The 18,528-nt window shown below is 39.4% G+C and overlaps 1 protein-coding gene and 1 non-coding gene across 8 annotated transcripts in view; both read right to left on the bottom strand.

Annotated features, from left to right (window-relative positions):
• The window catches only part of MACROD2 (mono-ADP ribosylhydrolase 2), a 1,034,078-nt gene that overhangs the window by 587,267 nt on the left and 428,283 nt on the right, over positions 1-18,528 (bottom strand). The window lies entirely within an intron of this gene.
• On the bottom strand, positions 6,151-6,341 carry LOC135177208 (U2 spliceosomal RNA). The gene has a single exon (XR_010302978.1). It is a non-coding gene; the product is annotated as a U2 spliceosomal RNA (small nuclear RNA).

Here is an 18,528-nt window from a genome sequence, read left to right as displayed (position 1 = left end):
CATGTGCTATTCATTTTCTAAAATAATATTGAGTGTTGTTTATATGCTGCCTATAGACCATCTAATTGAAAGAATGCAGCATGTTAAAGCAATTGAAAAAGGCATTTGTTTCTGCAGCACAAAGTGAAGTCTGATTACTAGACAAAATAATTGACTCACTGTTACACTATACACATTTGCCTGAATATTATGACATAATAAAACATTACATGATAAGACTTAGCTCATCTCAGCCTAGAAACATTCAGTCTTATTCCTTCACTACTTGTCAGTGATCACTCCGAAGTACCAGCCAGCTGCAAGCTGATTTTTGACTGAGCTTTCCCCTTTGTATGTGAAATGGAAGACGAAGATCTGTCGCTCTGTCCGGCCAGTAGCTTGTGGTACCTTATACCATAGCAGTATCATCTGCAGATGGAAGTGCAATACTACAGATGAAAGTGTACCTAAGTCTTTCCCCACATTCTTCCCAACATTCCCCTTCACCATCTCTCTAAACTTCGGGTGTGGGTTGTTTTTTTTCTTCTGTTCTTTTTTTTTTTTAAACTGATCACCACAAGCCCAGCTCTGATGTCTCTTTAATTTCTCAGATGACCTTCTGACTTATTGGTGGTTTGCAGGAACAAAAGCTTCCTGCAGGCTGGTTGCACCCAGCAGAGAATACAGATGCCTTGTTGCAGCAGGAGGAAGAAAATCATAGCTGAAGTCATTATCCCCTTCACCACCACCACCCCTGATCCTCTGTGCAAACTTTCTGAGATCATTCCTGCCCATACTTCCTTCTAAAGCATCAAGTATGCTGAAAAGGTTAAACCTGAAGGTTTGTACATGGCCTTTGGGTTAGATATCCCCGCTCTTTAAAAAAGCCCTATATTCAGTAAAATAGTTGTAAAATCACAGAAACATAGAGGTTCAAGGACTGAATTCACTACCTTAACTAAACTACACACAAAGTCTAATACTGCTCCCCCAGAAAAATGCTTCATACATGCTCACCTAACTATTGGAAGCCAAATTTCAGAAGCAAAATTTCTTCCAGTATCCAACAACATGTTGCGGGTGTAAATTAACTTGCTTTGGAATACCCTACACCTTTCAATTGCTCTTCATACAAAAATATAGAGGTACTAAAACTGGAAGAGGTAAGTATTCTTGACTTCAATCTGGTCAAGGCTTCTCTTTTTATTTTCTACACTTAGCATATCTCGGCTCAATCCTCTTTCCTTTTTTCCTATACAGTCAACAAGACAGCAAGAAGCACAGACACAGCGTTGTGAAACCTCCTAACGAAAAAGCCTGCTACAAATCAGACTCACTGGGCTCATAGGATACCACTCAATTTCCCTTGCAGCAAGAGCCATAGGTAAAGCTTCAAGTGAAAAAGAGAAGAGTGTTACTAAATATTCTGCTTCCAGTGCTATGTGCCAGCAAATGTCCACTGGATGATGGATTGCCCTGAAGACTCTCTCTGCATGCAGTCACCCATGGCTAAGCAGTGGTTTGATACCCCAGGCTGAAGCCTGCTGAAGGGTGCAACTTTTAGAGTAGTTTCTAAGTCTTGGGAAAAGCATCCACTCCTAGGCTTTTAGTCTTTTACAGTTAATTCAGAAGTACAGGGTCGAAACAGATGAGCCTTGGTTTTGCAGTAACACTATGAATGATCAGAACAACTCATTAGTCATGATTCATCTATTTGTCTAGAAAATGTCAGTACTGTCAGGAAAGGGAAAAGTTTATGATTAAGCTCCAGCTATAATAATTCCTCAAAATACAAGCCTGAAGATAGCATTCACAAGCATTCATAAAGATTCAACACCTGATTTTCCACCTGCCTCATTGAGCTAGTATGGCAGGGAATTCATATAAAAGAAGAGTTATTTAGAAAGGCACACACACCTTCACAGCCAGAATTGTTATATGAATCCATTTTGCAATTAGCTGCATCTTAAAGCATAAAAATAATTCAAGGGGAAATGACACAGGATAGAATAAGCACAGAAAGTAATTGTTTAAACACATGCAGGCATCAAGTCAATGATCTTCTACTTCTCAATGGAAAGCTCAGGTGTAGTTCCTCTCTGTGTTCTTAACTGACCATTTTAACCCATGATAGCCTTATCATTTCTGCTGCATGAATGTGTGAAGTAACTAAACTAAGCAATCTATATCTTGACCCCACTGTTGAAACTTCCCAATATGTCCTCCCTATCAGTGAAGCTCACTAAAGAATCCCTGAACTGAGAGTCATTTTAGGATGCTTGATTTACACTATGTTCATCTTTATTTGCTCAAGTCATAGCATGGATAAAGCAATAACCCAGACAGGGCACAGTGAACAGAGACCACCTTCCTGTCTCATCAGACAAGGCTCTCGAATGAGAAAAGAGCTGTTGTGCTAATGCAATCTAAGTTAATAACAGCAATAATAAAATATTATACCTTTGGGTACTCTGAACATGGAATTAAGTCATTTATTTAAAGTATCATGTAACAGCTTTAGAAACAATAAGCATTGGCTTTTTTTTTTTGATGTATGAGTGAGTTTTGCACAGAGATGCCTAGTGTCTTGCCATGTTGTGACTGTAGAACAAGAGCAGGTACTTATCATCTCAGCCTTAATTAATTTACTCCCAAATGAATACCTCATTTAGAAGGAAATAAATTGTAATTTCATCCTGATAGACCACTTCACATAAATGGGACAAACTGATACCTTATATGATTTGCATCTATTCTCTATTCATGCAGAGACTTAATATAAAGGAATTTAAAATCATTTTTAAAACACCCAGATGCTATAGCACACAAATATTGCACCCTCCTCTCCAGATAAGATCCTTCTGAGGCAAATAGCTATGCTGCCTAAACCTTGTTTTCCTTAGATCTCACACGAACATGCTTCAATCACTGTAATCACCATTCCATCAAATTTTAAATGATCTATGTGAAAACATCTACGAGTTCAACAGTGTTCCACTGCTTGTGTTCTGCTATTTGGGTGTTTTAATTGCGTTATTTCACACTGTAGAATCAAGTTTGACATTAGTACTGAATCTCATAACAATATGCATTCCCTTGAGCAGCGATAATACAGGCCACATGAAAGTCTCTACTTCAGCTTCAAACCTTCTCAAACAATCTCAGTTGTTTTCAGAAAGTCAATGGCAGGATTATGTTCCAAGGCACAGAAGAAGTGAGTGAGTTATATTTATTATGATAGCTCATTTTTGCTTTTTATTCTGATTGAGGTTTTAAAAAAGCCTAACATGAAGACTCTAAAAAATTAAATGAGAAGTAAATTCAACATTAATTCAATAGTATTGACTCTGGAACAAAAGCACAATAGCATCATGCTGTATGCATTTGAGATGGACAATCTTTACCATTTTTCTTCATCTCTTCAGAACACTCTACTCAGTAAATGGCCAATGCTAGAATACAAAGACTGGTGTATAGTGCATAAATATGAAGAAAACAGTTTTACAACAATATCCAGTGATTTGGCATACCAGACACTTACATAGACTTTACAAAGACCAAAGCTTATCACAATGCAATAAATTTCACTAAACCATTTTCTTGAATGATAATTGGTGTTTCTGTAATGGTGAAATCAAGACACCATAGGTACTACCCTCTAAAGGGGCCCCAGCAATCTGGTATAATTGTTAATGGGCCAATGAAAATTCTTTGTTAAGTTTGGGCAGAGGAAATTTTGCACTTGTATGATATAATTTCTATGGCAATATGGACTTATACTTTGGATGTGACAGGGATCTACATGGACACAGTCTGATATCAAACACTGACGGCAACAGGAATATTCAGCCACCAGCCAGCTGCAAAGGTTCAGGTGTTTCCCACATGAAAGTCTTCTCAAGGAAGTGGCAAAAATAAGAAAGTGTGCAATTTTTTGAAGAAGCCTGTCAAACCCTTCCCATTGCTTTTGCTAATCTTTCCATATCTGTATCAAAATACGCCACTGAGCTCCATAGATGAGAATGTCCCCTGTCTGCTGAAGAGTAGCCATAGCAATGGATGCTTAGTTTTGCAAACATATCTCCATGCATCACCTCAACACTCTGCATTTCCTCTTCCATCTTTTCAGCCTATTTACAAAGGAAAGATTTGGCTATTGCCATCTTCTCTATTTTTCACCCAATGAGCTGTGAAAAGGATTCCTGTATGCTAAAAATCAGCACAGCAAAATGCCAGATCTTTACATTTCTCCAGAGACTGTCTCTGGAGGGCAAAACACTGTAGTGCACTTGGTTTCACCTAGACCACCTGTAGTTACAGAACTACTCAGAACAGAGGAAGATGGACAGGAATGAAAGCAGACAGATTCTACTTTTGGACTCGAAAAAAGCAAGCCTGCAGTCTTACTGCTATAGACAAGTGGCCCACAAATCCTCCCTTCCTCTGCCCCAGGAGACACTCTTGACAACTAGCATGTATGTGCTGACCTAGGGGTAATGAAGATGCTTCTTGAACATCAGCCTGCGTCACAGGTTTAATTAGCCTGTGAGGTCCTGAGCTGCCCTTACCTCACCTACGTGAATAGCACTCACAGTATATTCATTTTCTCAAAGAGAAAAAAAGAGAGAATCAATATTTATTCCAGGATAGGACCAAAATGCTTTTTGCTTCAAGTACTCAGCAGTTGAGAAAAATGAGGAGCAATCATTTTTGTTCCCACAAGAAACAAAAACTTCCTTGTCAGTAGACACCATATCTTGACAATAATCTGTAAGCATCATAGCATGCATAGTAATAAGATAGCATTTCACTGCAGTAGATTTCTGGCTTGTAGACACTGGTTTTTTGGTCCTAGAAAAGAAACTTTAAATGACCAAACTACTGTGTTTTCCATTAAATAGCAATATTAAAATAGTTACAACTAACAAACATTTGATTTCCTGCCCATTCCAAACATCAGCTTTCTGTAACATATCCTAAACTAAACACTTAGGGCACACATAATGACTAAGAAATCATTAACTGATTCGAAATGAAAGGAAGAGGAAGTTTGGGTTGGATTTTTTTTTTCAACTATTATTTTATTTTACTGCAATTAATTTGGTGGTGCACTAAGCTACTACCGAAAATGTCACACCAAATTACCTTTCTTTTTATTAACCATGGCAGGTCAAATAATTTTAAAAAATGAAGGTGCCTTGGTAATGAGACTTAACACAAGGACACTAATTTACAATGACACAGGTTCCTCCTTTCTGTATTACCTCATATACTTAGCAAGAAATCCTTGAAGGGTCAAAATCTTATGTTATCTACAAATGATTTTGATCACTCTCCGTCTGAACCCTATTTATTTTACTTCTAACACAACTTCCAGTTTTCACCTTGTCACATCGACTTCAGTGGTTTGATTCTGTTTCAAAAGATGTCATAAACCATGCTTGTCCTCACCTGCTGCATTACAAAGAGACCACAGCAGTACCTAACCAGCTTTTGTTATGCACCCGTGGATTGCATTATGTATGAACAATTCTGGACTTCCAGTTTATAAAATGGCATGAACTGGTATTTTGTCAAGTCAAAAACATTCAGGTGAACACCAACTCTTCATAGTTTTTGGCATACTTCTGGATGTATTTTGAACACTTGTGACATGAGTGTTTCCTCAAAGATATCAATCACATCTATGGTTTCTTTTAATCAAATCTCACATGTACCACTTCACCATGTTATAGTATGTTTCCTCTCTTGGATTTTGTGGTTATTTCTGAGGGTTATTTTACCTGTTTTTTCAGAAAAACAGCATCTGTATGAGCAGTCAGCAGCAATAGTGAGGGAAGAACTTGCTCTTTAACAAGGATGAGACTGAGTGTAGGCTCTTAGTACAAAGTGGTGCCTAGTCCTGATGTCACAATTTTTTAAGTGGTTATTAATACGGATTGAGAAGACACTGAAAATGATACTAAAATGCAATCAGAAGTGCTATTTTGTTTTATTTTATATTTAGAGGGGGTCTATTAAGGGTCAGAGCTCTGAGCTGAAGATATGTGGAGATTAAGAGAATAGTTTAGAAAAGCATAATCTATGCTTGCTCTGCTCCTGCTCTTCTCTTTGCATTCATTTTTGGTCATTAGGAGACTTATTGCCTTTTGAGGTTTTTTTTCCCCTTTTTTCATTTCACACATTTCTAGCAATACAGCAATAGCTGATCTCATGCATGGAGAGGACAGTGTAAGCTCCTAGTACGTTTCCCAGTCCCCAAACTCATTTAATTTAAAATCCTCAAGCTCAGGACATAACAGATATTAAACTGATAAAAATATATGCTACACTTCATCCTTGCCAAAAGGTCAAGAAGCAAACACGAATCAGCACACTCAATGGTTTCTTGGTCTGACTCAGTGAGCACATCGAGACTGAATCATTGTACAATTTTAACACCACAGTAGCAAAAAATTTTGTAGCTTTATCACTCAGATTTATTTTGGGAAGCTGCAGACAGACTACAGACTCTAAATAACACACTTCAGGATTTCAGTAAGCTGTAACTGTAATTGTTCCAGGACAGGAAACTGGGAAGGTTAATGATGTCATGTCCAGCTTACCCAAATATTCCAGCCTTGGTCTGTGGTAAACTAAGTAAAAAGAATAAAAAGTACACCCAGAAACATTCCCTGTAATCTCCTACTGCCCCCCTGCCCCAAACACTTTAGCAGTGTTCTGGTTTCTGAATCATTACAGAACTATTTTAGAACCTTCTCCCCATGGATTATAAAACATCAGATCTCCCCTACAGAAAGGATTTCACAACATTGTAAGAACTTGAGCGATAACTAACACACTGTGGACACAAGTACACGCTGCAGTGCATTTTCCTAATGCTTGCTGGACTCATTAGAGCATCTTACACACTAATTCAAAGGCTATATCTCAGTCTTGCCAAAGCATGATTTTTAATTACTCTGTATCAGACTCCACAACAAATTAACACAGAAAATGTCCGCATGCAAAGAACAACATGACAGTACTGCTAAAGCTGCAACAAATCATTTCTGCACTTGGAAACTAAAAATACCTTTTGCAGCTAGTAAGTAACAACAAAGAGTGTTTGAGTAACTTGGAACAAGGCAATGATTTCTCAAAAATAATTTTCATTTTCAAGAGCACTTTGTAGACAAGCTTGGAAACCTTTGTATTTCCCATTACATTTTCAATCACTCATTGTAATCACTAATTACACATAATAATAGAAGAGAGGGTCAAAAGTAAAAGGAAATGTATTGTCATAGCAGAAATACCCAGCTAATCTGCCGCTGCTGGTGTTCCAAGCTGCACAAGAGAGCCAGCCAGCTATAAGGTAATTGTTTTACTCTCAACACAGACTATTTGGTGAATTGGTGTCAGCAAACCTATGGGATTTTAATGAGTTAAAATATTTTAATAGCACAGGTTTGCTCTTTAAACCATTTCCTAAGACTCTGAACAACACTTAAGTATGTGCTTAATTTGCTATCAATGTCAATAGAACTTTTAGAGAATACTGGAACTTAAATGTGTGCTTAACAATATTTACTGAATCAGAACATGTAAACCCTGATGTGAGCAGAATCAAAGGCATTAGACAAGTAACAACCTGAGTTCCCTTAAAGACACAGGGCCTCCAAAAAACAACTTAAAGTTTTATCCTTATTGTGACATGTCTGCTGTATATCTGTATTTCCAAAATACTTACATAGCAAACACATACCAGACTTATGTGTCTTTAGGGTAGGAAGAGGGAAACCCCCTTGGATTCACTCTAAAATACTAACTGGAAGCTTTTCACAGTATCACAGTATCACCAAGGGTGGAAGAGACCTCACAGATCATCAAGTCCAACCCTTTACCACAATTCTCAAGGCTAGACCACGGCACCAAGTGCCACGTCCAATCCTGCCTTGAACAGCCCCAGGGATGGCGACTCCACCACCTCCCCGGGCAGCCCATTCCAGTGTCCAATGACTCTCTCAGTGAAGAACTTTCTCCTCACCTCCAGCCTAAATCTCCCCTGACATAGCTTGAGGCTGTGTCCTCTTTTTCTGGTGCTGGCCACCTGAGAGAAGAGAGCAACCTCCTCCTGGCCACAGCCACCCCTCAGGTAGTTGTAGACAGCAATAAGGTCACCCCTGAGCCTCCTCTTCTCCAGGCTAAACAATCCCAGCTCCCTCAGCCTCTCCTCGTAGGGCTGTGCTCAAGGCCTCTCCCCAGCCTCGTCGCCCTTCTCTGGACACGCTCAAGCATCTCAATGTCCCTCCTAAACTGGGGGGCCCAGAACTGAATACAGTACTCAAGGTGAGGTCTAACCAGTGCAGAGTACAGGGGCAGAATGACTTCCCTGCTCCTGCTGACCACACCATTCCTGATGCAGGCCAGGATGCCACTGACTCTCTTGGCCACCTGGGCACACTGCTGGCTCATGTTCATGTTTGTGGAGTTCTGTTTGCTATCAGCAGTTCAGCAACAACCTTTAACATCAGACAACTGTTGATTTGTCTCATGCTTCTTCCAAAAATGAAAGGCAGACTACTTAACATGTTTTGACTGGAAGTAGGAGGGAATGGAGGGATGGAGTTAACATATATATTTTAGCTCTCAGTTCCTCTGCAGAAGAAGAAAGGCAATTCAATAGTATACCCAATATTATATCTTACTTCCTCAGTCACTCAACCACACTGTGTAATCCTCTCAAACCTGCATATGAACACCTGCATTATACCAGATGATACTCTTTCCCAGATTAAACTAAATTACCTGCATGCCTTCCTTTCTACCAAGACTACCATTTCTTCTAAGTGCAGAGGAATTCAGTTTAAACAATAACAACTCAATGCCACATATAAAATATTAAACTGTTCTTTATTATTTTGCATGACATTTAAACATCTTAAGCGAGCATTTCATCGAATTGCAACTAGTAAATATTTTCCTTGACAGTGAAATGTTTAAAAAGGGCTTGACTCCAATAGAAAAATTCTTCAGATTCCACACTAACTATAAATATCCAAATGTGATTCAATTCTTTCTCCTCTAGCTTACATGGAGGATCTGGTTCTGATATCAAATGTCAGAGATGTGGGTTTTTTTCTGCCCAGAAGAACTAACAGCATATTGGGAAAAGGCTCAGCATTTTCTCTAAATGATATACTGCCACCAATCCTTTCTCTAATACACTGTCAAAATTACCAAATCAGTTGGAGACAAAATATGGCAGATGTCTCTTTTGAATAAAACAACTGTTACTTCAAAATGTTGGTCATTAGTATGGAAGGAGTTAATCTTTCCCACTCTTTTTAAGAGTCAAAAAAAAAAAAAAAGGCTGGGAACAGCTGTCACTCAGGTGATAAATACAAGCTGCCAGCCATTTAAACAGCAGGTACAGCATTTGAGCTCTGAATTCATTAGCATTCAGAAAGCCTAAACACTGCTTGATAACACTGCAAGATAATTTTTGTCCCTTTCTGTAAATTAATACTGCCATTAGGACAAGCAAGGACATAATGCAGATCGTAACTGCACCCATTAAACAAAGTTTCACAAACAACAAGTTAGAAGTTCCAGCCAAGAACATATCAAGTTCAATAAAGCATCACTGCAAACAATGGGCAGAAATTAATCTTCACTTTGCTCACAGCATTCACAGCAACACAGACAATAAGAATTCCTGAGTAAATGCATGAAATATTTCTTCATTTAAGAACAAGCTTCTCAAAAGTTCAAGTTTCTAAATGTTCAAATAGTGTCTTTGTCTGAAAATCATTCAGGCTGCTCCGATGGAAGAGTCCCTTTGAACACACACACATACACTAAACTGACAAGTTAGCAAGACCCCAGAGATGATACTGAGAGCACCGTGAAAAACCTAGGCCTCCAGGGCAGGCTGTTGCAGCATCCCATCAAAGTCTACACACAGTGGTGTGAACATCCCTCCTCCTATACAGATCATTCCGTTTAAATGACAAGCATATTTTAAAAAGAAAAAGGATGATTGATATCAGATTTTAATGATGTTTAATAAGTGGCCATCTGTCAACAGTCAAGGAGTAGAAAAGCAGCACATTATTATTTCCCCAAAGATTAGAAATATTGATGCTAATTAAAAGGCACATTATCATTATCTCAAAGCAGCGTCTAAATGCTAATCAGACTTCAAGTCCAGTGAAAGGGATGGAGACCTACGGATACCAGTGTGCCCCAGATGGGTCACTGGAGCGCTGATAATCTCTAAACTAGTGGCCTCACAGGGTACAGACAAGAACTTGGCAAGTGGCAGGGCGACTGGGTGGGCAAGCAATTAAACCCTGACCTGCTGTATGGAAGATTATTTATTTTAAACTCTTTAGAAGGAATATTTGGTACATCTTCCCAAAGAACTGCAGAAAAAGAAAACTATACTAATCATGGCGTTTCACTCTTTTTCTCTCCCAATTTTCTGTACACAGTATTTCAAAACAAAATAAAACCTGGCATCATGGTGCCCAAACATATGATTAATTGCATCATACTAAACTGCAATGCCCTAGGTATTTTTAGCTGATAAATGGACTGATGTCATATGCGCATAAAAGCCTTCCCAGGTACAAGTGAAACCCCCACACAAAAGAAGAACACCCATTAATATGGTATTGTGAAGCACTTTTGACTATTTGGGCCTCTGAGGAACTTCCCTACTGGGGTTCAGGGCTGTTCTGGCTCCTTATGCCGTGTGCTGAGAAGAAAGAAGGTACATAAAGGCACTTAGTGATTCAGGCTGCTGCTAATGTTTGCCTGGAGCTCTGCCTTCAACATTAATAGTCAGTTTATTACCTTTTAAAATGTGGTATTTATTGACACGTTCATAAGTCATCTCAATCAGAACCACTTTCAAGCAAACAGACTTCTACCAATCCCCAAATCCATCCTTCATGTTTGAACAGAAACAGCCAGCAGCCCTTGACGTGCTTTTTGGTCTTAGCATGTAAAAAGCCAACAAGATTCTTGGAATTTATTGCTTGTAGAGAGGCAAGGTTATAGGCCACTGGCAAATGTTTCACTGCCCTTGGGATACAAGGCATGTGCAAGCAAGATATGACTGATCCCACCTCCCATGTCACAGGAGCTATGTATACAACCTCAGGTAGAGCAATGTTGACTCTATAAGCCTTGTTCATCACTTTACTGACTTTACAAGGCCACTTGAGCTTTTCTGTGGTGTGGGATGGAAGAGATAGGTGAGCAGTACAGAATACTCCACTGTCAAAGTTAAGTGAAGCAAAGACAAAATACAAGGTAAAAGGAACACTGAGATCAGATGGAGAAAACAAGGATGCAAGAATTACATTGTAAGTATAGAAGAGTGGCAAACTCAAAGCATCACAGGCATAGCTGTGCAAAAGCAGAGTTATCCTGAAAATGGAGGCCCAGGGGCATAAGCACCCATACATAATTAACACCACTCCTATTTTCCACTGCATTTTTAACATTGAACTTTTTCACCTGTAACTGCCACTATGAAATTACCACCTCAACAGTGAAAAGCCACCTCTAGGCTTTCCCTTCAGGTCAAATAACACATTCATCACCATCAAGTGAAGAATATTTCTATTTTTACTTGATGTTTTCAAACCTTTGCTTCAGACAGGTGTAACCTCTGATCCTGATTTTCCTTCCAACACTCCTCTTCCCATACTATCCCCATCCCAAATTATCTCTTCCCTAAGAAATATTAAAAAACATAACAAAGATGTCCCTGGTTTTGATTACCCTATTCCAATCTAACTCCTTGATCTTCAGCATAAACACTTCAATCATTCTGGCATTTTCATTGACTTAAATTAAATGCAGAGCCAGTAATTATCTTGCAATCCCCTTGCCCTTTCATAAACAGGCCTTCTGACTTACACAATGACAAAGTATTACCTCCCAGATCCTTAATGCTTCAGATACTTCAGATACACTTTGTATATGAATGTGATACGAGGAGACCCTTGAGTAAACCTTGTGATGCTTACCCAGTGACAATTATTAGCAATTACAGTGTTTTTCTAATGTTGAGCTCCAATGCTCAAACACGATGCAAGCGACATAACCATACAACTGTTCCACTGATTAACAGGTTCCTCAGGGTGATCAGGAGCACTAGGTACACAATCCTTTCTATTTTACAGCCTGCTAAACATAAATTCAGTGGAGCTGGTGCCAAACGGGAAATTAACAGTACTGTTTAGGTAAATTTGAGATAAGAGTTTTAGACAGACACAGAGAAATGAAAAAATGCCATTGGCATCCAGTTTCACTTATGTTATTTACTTCCATACTCACTACATTTGCTTTAAATTGTCACCAAATTCTCTATTCTTTGTGCTTCACAGATCTGCCTTCTGACTGTGCAACTGTTGTACATTGTATAGCTGTCAGAGCAGAAGTGGGATGTATTAAAAGCTGGATAATTGTAAGCTGGGGCATATGGCACTAAGGAGAACGTAGGAGTTAGTGGTAAGAAGGGGGTTTTGTTTTGATTTTTTTCAAGACTCCGGATATGACTACAGCTTTTTCTGGTGGGCAAATAAAATATCCCTTGTTTCATTGTTTCTCCACTATTTGAAAAGTTGCTTGCCTTTTTTTTTTACCCTTTTTTTTTTTTCCTGAGGTGGAGGGAAAAAAAGAAGAGAGGAAGTTTAACATTAATTTTAATTTACTTGAAAAACAGTAACTCTTCTTTCTGTTTCTCTTCTTCTGTCCCAAGAAAGTATGTTCTCAAGCAGCATGCATTACATTTTTGTAAAAAGTAAAAAAAGGCAGAGAAATGAGCTGGCTGCTGTGTAAACATGTCAGACTTCACAGCTCACATTCATTGAAATGACCAGCACAGTTTGCTCTTCTTAAAGGTATTGCTTCAAGCCGATTGCTGACTCAAGACAAGAACACAACTCCGGTCACAGTGAGTTTCTGAGCATTTTCTGTGCAGCTGCAGGGCATAGAGAGTTTTCTGTTTGTTTTGTCTTTTTTTCCCCCTTTTTTCATATGAAACCTCAGATTCTGAAGTACAGTTTGGCAGCACCAGGCTGAACTCGCTGCCAGTTTCCTACAGTACAGAATCACTAATAACACAAAGCCCTGACTATCTTCTTGCCTGATAATCAGAATTTTGCACCACAACCTTCATCTTCCTTTAAAAATATCACTTCTTTAATTTTATCTCTGGGAGGTACCTAATCCTTTCTGTCACCGGGGTTTCATCTGTAACAAGCTTGCCTGTGACATTAGGTCTCAACATATCTGTAAAGGGTTAACCCTCCCGGGGGTGGTCTGAACCTGACCCCGGCTGTAGTGGTTAGCCCACTCCCACTTCCTGTCTAGATCCCCTATAAAACCAGAGGAACTGGCTGCTTCTCTGTCTCTCTTTGCCCTCCCTGCTTGCCTAGCACCACCCTGCTGCTCCTGTTATTTTACTGTGTGGCCACCCTACCACATGGTGGGACAACAAAACTTTCCTGAATCTACCTCCATCCATTGCCATCAATCTGTTTGTGTATATATATATATGTCTTGTTTCCCTTCCCTATACTCTTTTGTAATTCCTCTACCTTAAATACCTTTTATTTATTGGAAGTTACAAGAAAAAAAACTTTAACAAATTGAAGCAAGACTATTATTTGGGTGTTTTACCCCTTTTCACTCTCAATATCTAATTTCTTTCTTTCCAAAGTGGGGGAGAAGGGAAGGCATCCTATTATTGTGTTGTTCTGTTAGGTTTTGAGTCTCTGGGAAGCATAGATCAGACCAATGCATCTCCTAACGAATCCCCGTGCACAGCACGATTCACAGAGCACACAGGTTGCAGAAAGGGCTATGGAGACAGAGCCTCTCATCTCTAATGGGATGAGAAAGGCTGCGCTGGCACATCGAAAAGACTCCTCGAATGAGAAAGTGGCAGACAGCGCACGGTCAGGGAAGCCCTGCCCTACCTATGGCACTGCCAGCACATGAGCAGAACAGAATGTCGCTGATATTTGTGTTCTTGAATTCCTCCCCTGTCGGGCTGAATTATTGCTGGTATGTTTATTGCTGTCATGCTGGAAAGCTGACCCAGGCAATGCTTGCTTCACACTCAGCGATTTTAAACTGCTTTTTTCTAGGCTTCAGGGTTATCATTGTGTAGCTCTCTAGGACTTGTCCTTCCTTTTCTCCTCCCCAGTTCTGTTCCTGCTTCAATTTTATGCATGTTCACTTTGCCCAGCATTTCAAAGTACAGGAGGCAGTAGAAGCTGGATGAATGGTTTTGTCAGGAGTGAAGTATCAGAGGCTTCTCTTGGTTTGCAGAAGGAATAAAATGAATAAATTCAGTGACAGAATAATAAGCTCTCCCTGCTTATTAGTTTCTTTTTAAAACCTGCCTGTTTCCCTGTCTACAGCAGCCCTCACTTAAGGTGCAGTTGTGGAGGAAAGGAAGGTGACAGACATCAGCACACTCTCCCAATTGCTGCAGCACCCTCATCCAGCTCTCTTGCAAGTTGCTATTACATCGGCTGGCTGCCATCTTCCACTTTATCAGGGAAATGGCTCCATTTTCATCTCATTGACTGGGAGACAGAAATTGAGTTTAAATTCACTACAGGGACACTTGACACCTAGAGGGGTCATTTCTTCCTGTTATCTGGGATTTATAATAGTTCCCACAGAGCTCTCTGGGGTTCTCTGCAGTCTTCTGTCAAGCCAAGAGTTTTCATTTCACTCACTGACCGAAAGTGCTGCGGAAGCTGTTCTTGATGGGTGCCAAACTCATAATAACTAAGAGATTACAACAGGCACATAATCAAAAATTGCAGGTACTCCATTTTTACCTAGTCTCCTGTGTGACAAAAAGAGAATGCCTGCCTGTGTATACACAGAGACACACTGTCTAGTAGAGAAGGTGAAACCACATAACCGAGGGTACTTTGAAAAGGAGTTGTTCATATATTCTGTTCTCAGGTGAGTCAGATGGTGCAGCATAACAACACAACTAAGAACAGTCACAACTTCACTCACATAATGTAATAATTTTTAATCCTTTCACAGTTAGTGTTTTACAACACCTCTGCAAACACAAATTAGTAAAAAGTTATTTATCTGTAGTGATTTCCCAATAATTGTATTTCTTACATTATGTTTTATATAGTCATTTAATGTTATAGTGAGTTGAGATGCCCAAAGTACACTCTATAAAAATTCCACCTCGAGCTTTCTGCTGAAATGCTGGCATTGCAAAATCTCCAAAGGACATTTACACTTCAGTAAATACTGGTGCAGGCACCTCAGAAAAAAAATCATACACGCGAATCTCTTGTTCTTAAATACAAAAATCTCACATTAACCAGAAAGAGTCATTAATAATGTGAATTAAAGGGCACAAGTTTCTTGACATGGACACTATAAGCCTTCAAATACTTGCAAGATAAATACTTTCCTTTTGTGTAATAAGAAATGACAAAATTTGGGGTTTGATAAAACACTTGGGTGTCATTTTCTTTATCAGTATATCAATGCTTGTCCCAAGCACAGATGGGAGGAAGTGTGAGTTTATTTTATGTTCCCTTTAATATGTTCACAGCAATATGAATTAAGATTTATTGCACTATCATTACTAACTAAACTTGAGATTCATTCATCCGGGGAAAACATCCAGATTCCTGAATGGCTATTACCTGTTTAGGTAAAAGGAATCAGGCTACAGGCACTCTACACACCTTGTAATTAGATGAGATTTTGAAGACTTAGGAAAAAAAAAAAAAAAAGAAGAAGAAAAAGGCAAAAAGGGGACACCTGAACAGATCTTCCCATCTGTATGCAGAATGGCTGGTAAATCAGCTGTCAACTACACAACTCAGAGAACGCCAACACAAAAGAGTTAATCAACATAATTTACTGACAGTTCAAAACCAGCACACCAGCAGCAAACCCACACAACTGTTCCTCTTGTCCAAGCAGAGAAGCTGCCTAGTAAATTGGGTTTCTATGCTTATATCCAGTAACTTCAGCTGAACTTAAAGACCTGCTAAGCTTTTTAAAAAACAAACAAACAAACACTGAATGTGAAAGTAAAAGACCTACATAAAGACACCTCACCAATGAATCAGATCTGCTGGCAGAAGACAACAGTACAAACAATACACAGAAAAACTGGACAAGTTCCTTATAACCATCAAAGACTTTGGCTTTTCAAGGCATCTGGTGATCTAAACAAATCCACTGGGATCACAAGGTATGTACACAAAAGAACATTTTGTTAAAATGCCAATCAACAAAATCTTGCCATTCAAGCCCAGGTCAGCTGCACTGACAGCTGTTAAAGTGGTGACGCCTCTACCTCACATGAATGCTGAGAAATGGGTGGACACATCATTCTACTTGAAAACACCTCCCTGAAAACTTGCATTTTTCAAATTATATATACAAGTAAATACTACAGCTCCTGGGGACATGCTCTCCAATTCCTTCCCTCATGCTCTTCTCATTCACAGTATTGGAGGTTAAGAACCAAACCCATTACCTCCAAATGGCCACTAGTGCAATGTCCATCCATAAACTACCTCTCTGCGCTCATCATCATTACCATAATGCTCTAGACCCACTTTAACAGATTATTGGCATGATAAAAACTCTCTGAGGGAAAAAAAAAACCAAAACCTGGAATACACATCAGCCACTAGAACAGAAGATGCTTGCAGAGAATTCTGTTGGAATATCCTCTAAGGTTATGGAGTTTGCAGAAGAGTAGGACCTTGCCATTCATGCACTACAGTGTAAACCCAGGAAGTGAGGCAGGTAACACCATATGGTTCACAGAATTATAGAATGGTTTACGTTGGAAGGGACACTAAGATCATCTAATTCCAACCCCCCTGCCATGACACTTTCCACTAGACCAGGTCATCCAAGGCATTATCTAGTCTGGCCTTGAATACCTCCAGGGAAGGGCATCCACAACCTCTTTGGGTAACCTGTTGTTGCCCACACTGTAAAGAATTTCTTTCTAATATCCAGTCTACATCTACCCTCCTCAAGCTTCAATCCATTTCCTTTTATCCTATAACTACAAGCCCTTGTAAAATGTCCCTTCTCAGCTTTCTTGTAGGCACCCTTCAGGTACTGGAAGGCCACTACAAGGTCTCCTTGAAGCCCTTTTTTCTCCAGGATGAACAGCCTGAACGGTCTCAACTTGTCCCCACCTCTGATCATCTTAGTAGCCTCCTCTGGACCCACTTCAGCAGTATCATGTCCCTGATGTGCTGGGGGCACAACAGTATAGCTCATCAGACTGAATCTTCAACATCCTTCATGGAACAAAGACAGGCTGAAACATGCTATTAGAGCTTACTTCTTAGGGAGTTGGGAAAAGGTGGAATGGTAAAACCCGGAAGACATGAAAGCCACTCACTAAAGCAAATAAACAGTTTTCTGGATCTACTCTAATTGGATGTCAACATATTTATGTAGCTTTCTTTAATGAAGCTTCTTACAGAATAAAGAAACATTGCTGAACTTTGCTAAAAACAGTCTCAATTTGTTAAATAGGCTATGAACTACAAAGAGCACACACAAAGACATTCTTCCTCTTAGCCACATAAAAACACATTATCAATATGCAGGTGATAAACAGGCAAGAATAACCAATTCTGGTCTCTTTCACTGTGAGTGAAGAAGTTTTGTCCATAATCCCTTTCCCAGATATTTCTAGCACACCCTACAAGAATTTTAAACTGTGTCACACATGACAGTTCTCCTAATACCTTTAATTAAAACACTACCAGAAAGTTATTATGAAAAAGGATTATTTGTTAAAAATACATTAAAACCTCAAGCTCCTGTTATTTTACATTCTGGTAAGAAGGAAATGAACAATGAAGCCACATTTTGGGATTTAAGATAATTGTAAGATTTTAAGTTGAAGGGCAGGAAGAGGCTTTGTTTATAAATTTGCTTTTAAGAGACACGAGCCCTATGCTCCTTTACTATTACAAAGACTTCCATTTAAAATTTTGCCCTTTTAAACTCCCAACATTTGTTCACAAGCTGCATCCTCCCTCTGCCCCAATATAAATGACAAACATGAGCTCCCACTGAATGAAAGGAAGCTAGTTAATAACTGGGTTTATTGTCATTTCTAGCTGTCTCAGAACACCCTCTGGATTTTGCTCTGAATACAAAATTCTTAATATCATTCTAGCTTTCATGGTGCTCAGCATGCTGAACAGCCTCTCTGCTATTTGCAAACTCTCCCACTCCCATTTGACAAAGGATTTTATCCTTTCCTGGATAAAATCCATGATATGGGGACACAGCAAGAAGGTGGTCAGTCAACCTTAAGACCTTCACATGCCCATGTGAAAAGTGGGCAGGTCCAGCTGCTAGGAGTACTCAGCACATTTTAGCATTTTAAGGGGTTCTGAGCATTGCACTCCTGACTTCAGTGGTAGTTCTAAGACCCATACTTTCTCAGCCCTCTGTCTCTTCACTCCAGGAAGGGGCATACCAGCAGGTCCTCTGTGCTGG

The sequence above is a fragment of the Pogoniulus pusillus genome, chromosome 7, assembly GCF_015220805.1.
Source record: "Pogoniulus pusillus isolate bPogPus1 chromosome 7, bPogPus1.pri, whole genome shotgun sequence".
NCBI lineage: Eukaryota > Metazoa > Chordata > Aves > Piciformes > Lybiidae > Pogoniulus > Pogoniulus pusillus.
The sequence above is the reverse complement of the archived record's forward strand: the minus strand, read 5'-3'. Positions and strand labels throughout refer to the sequence as shown.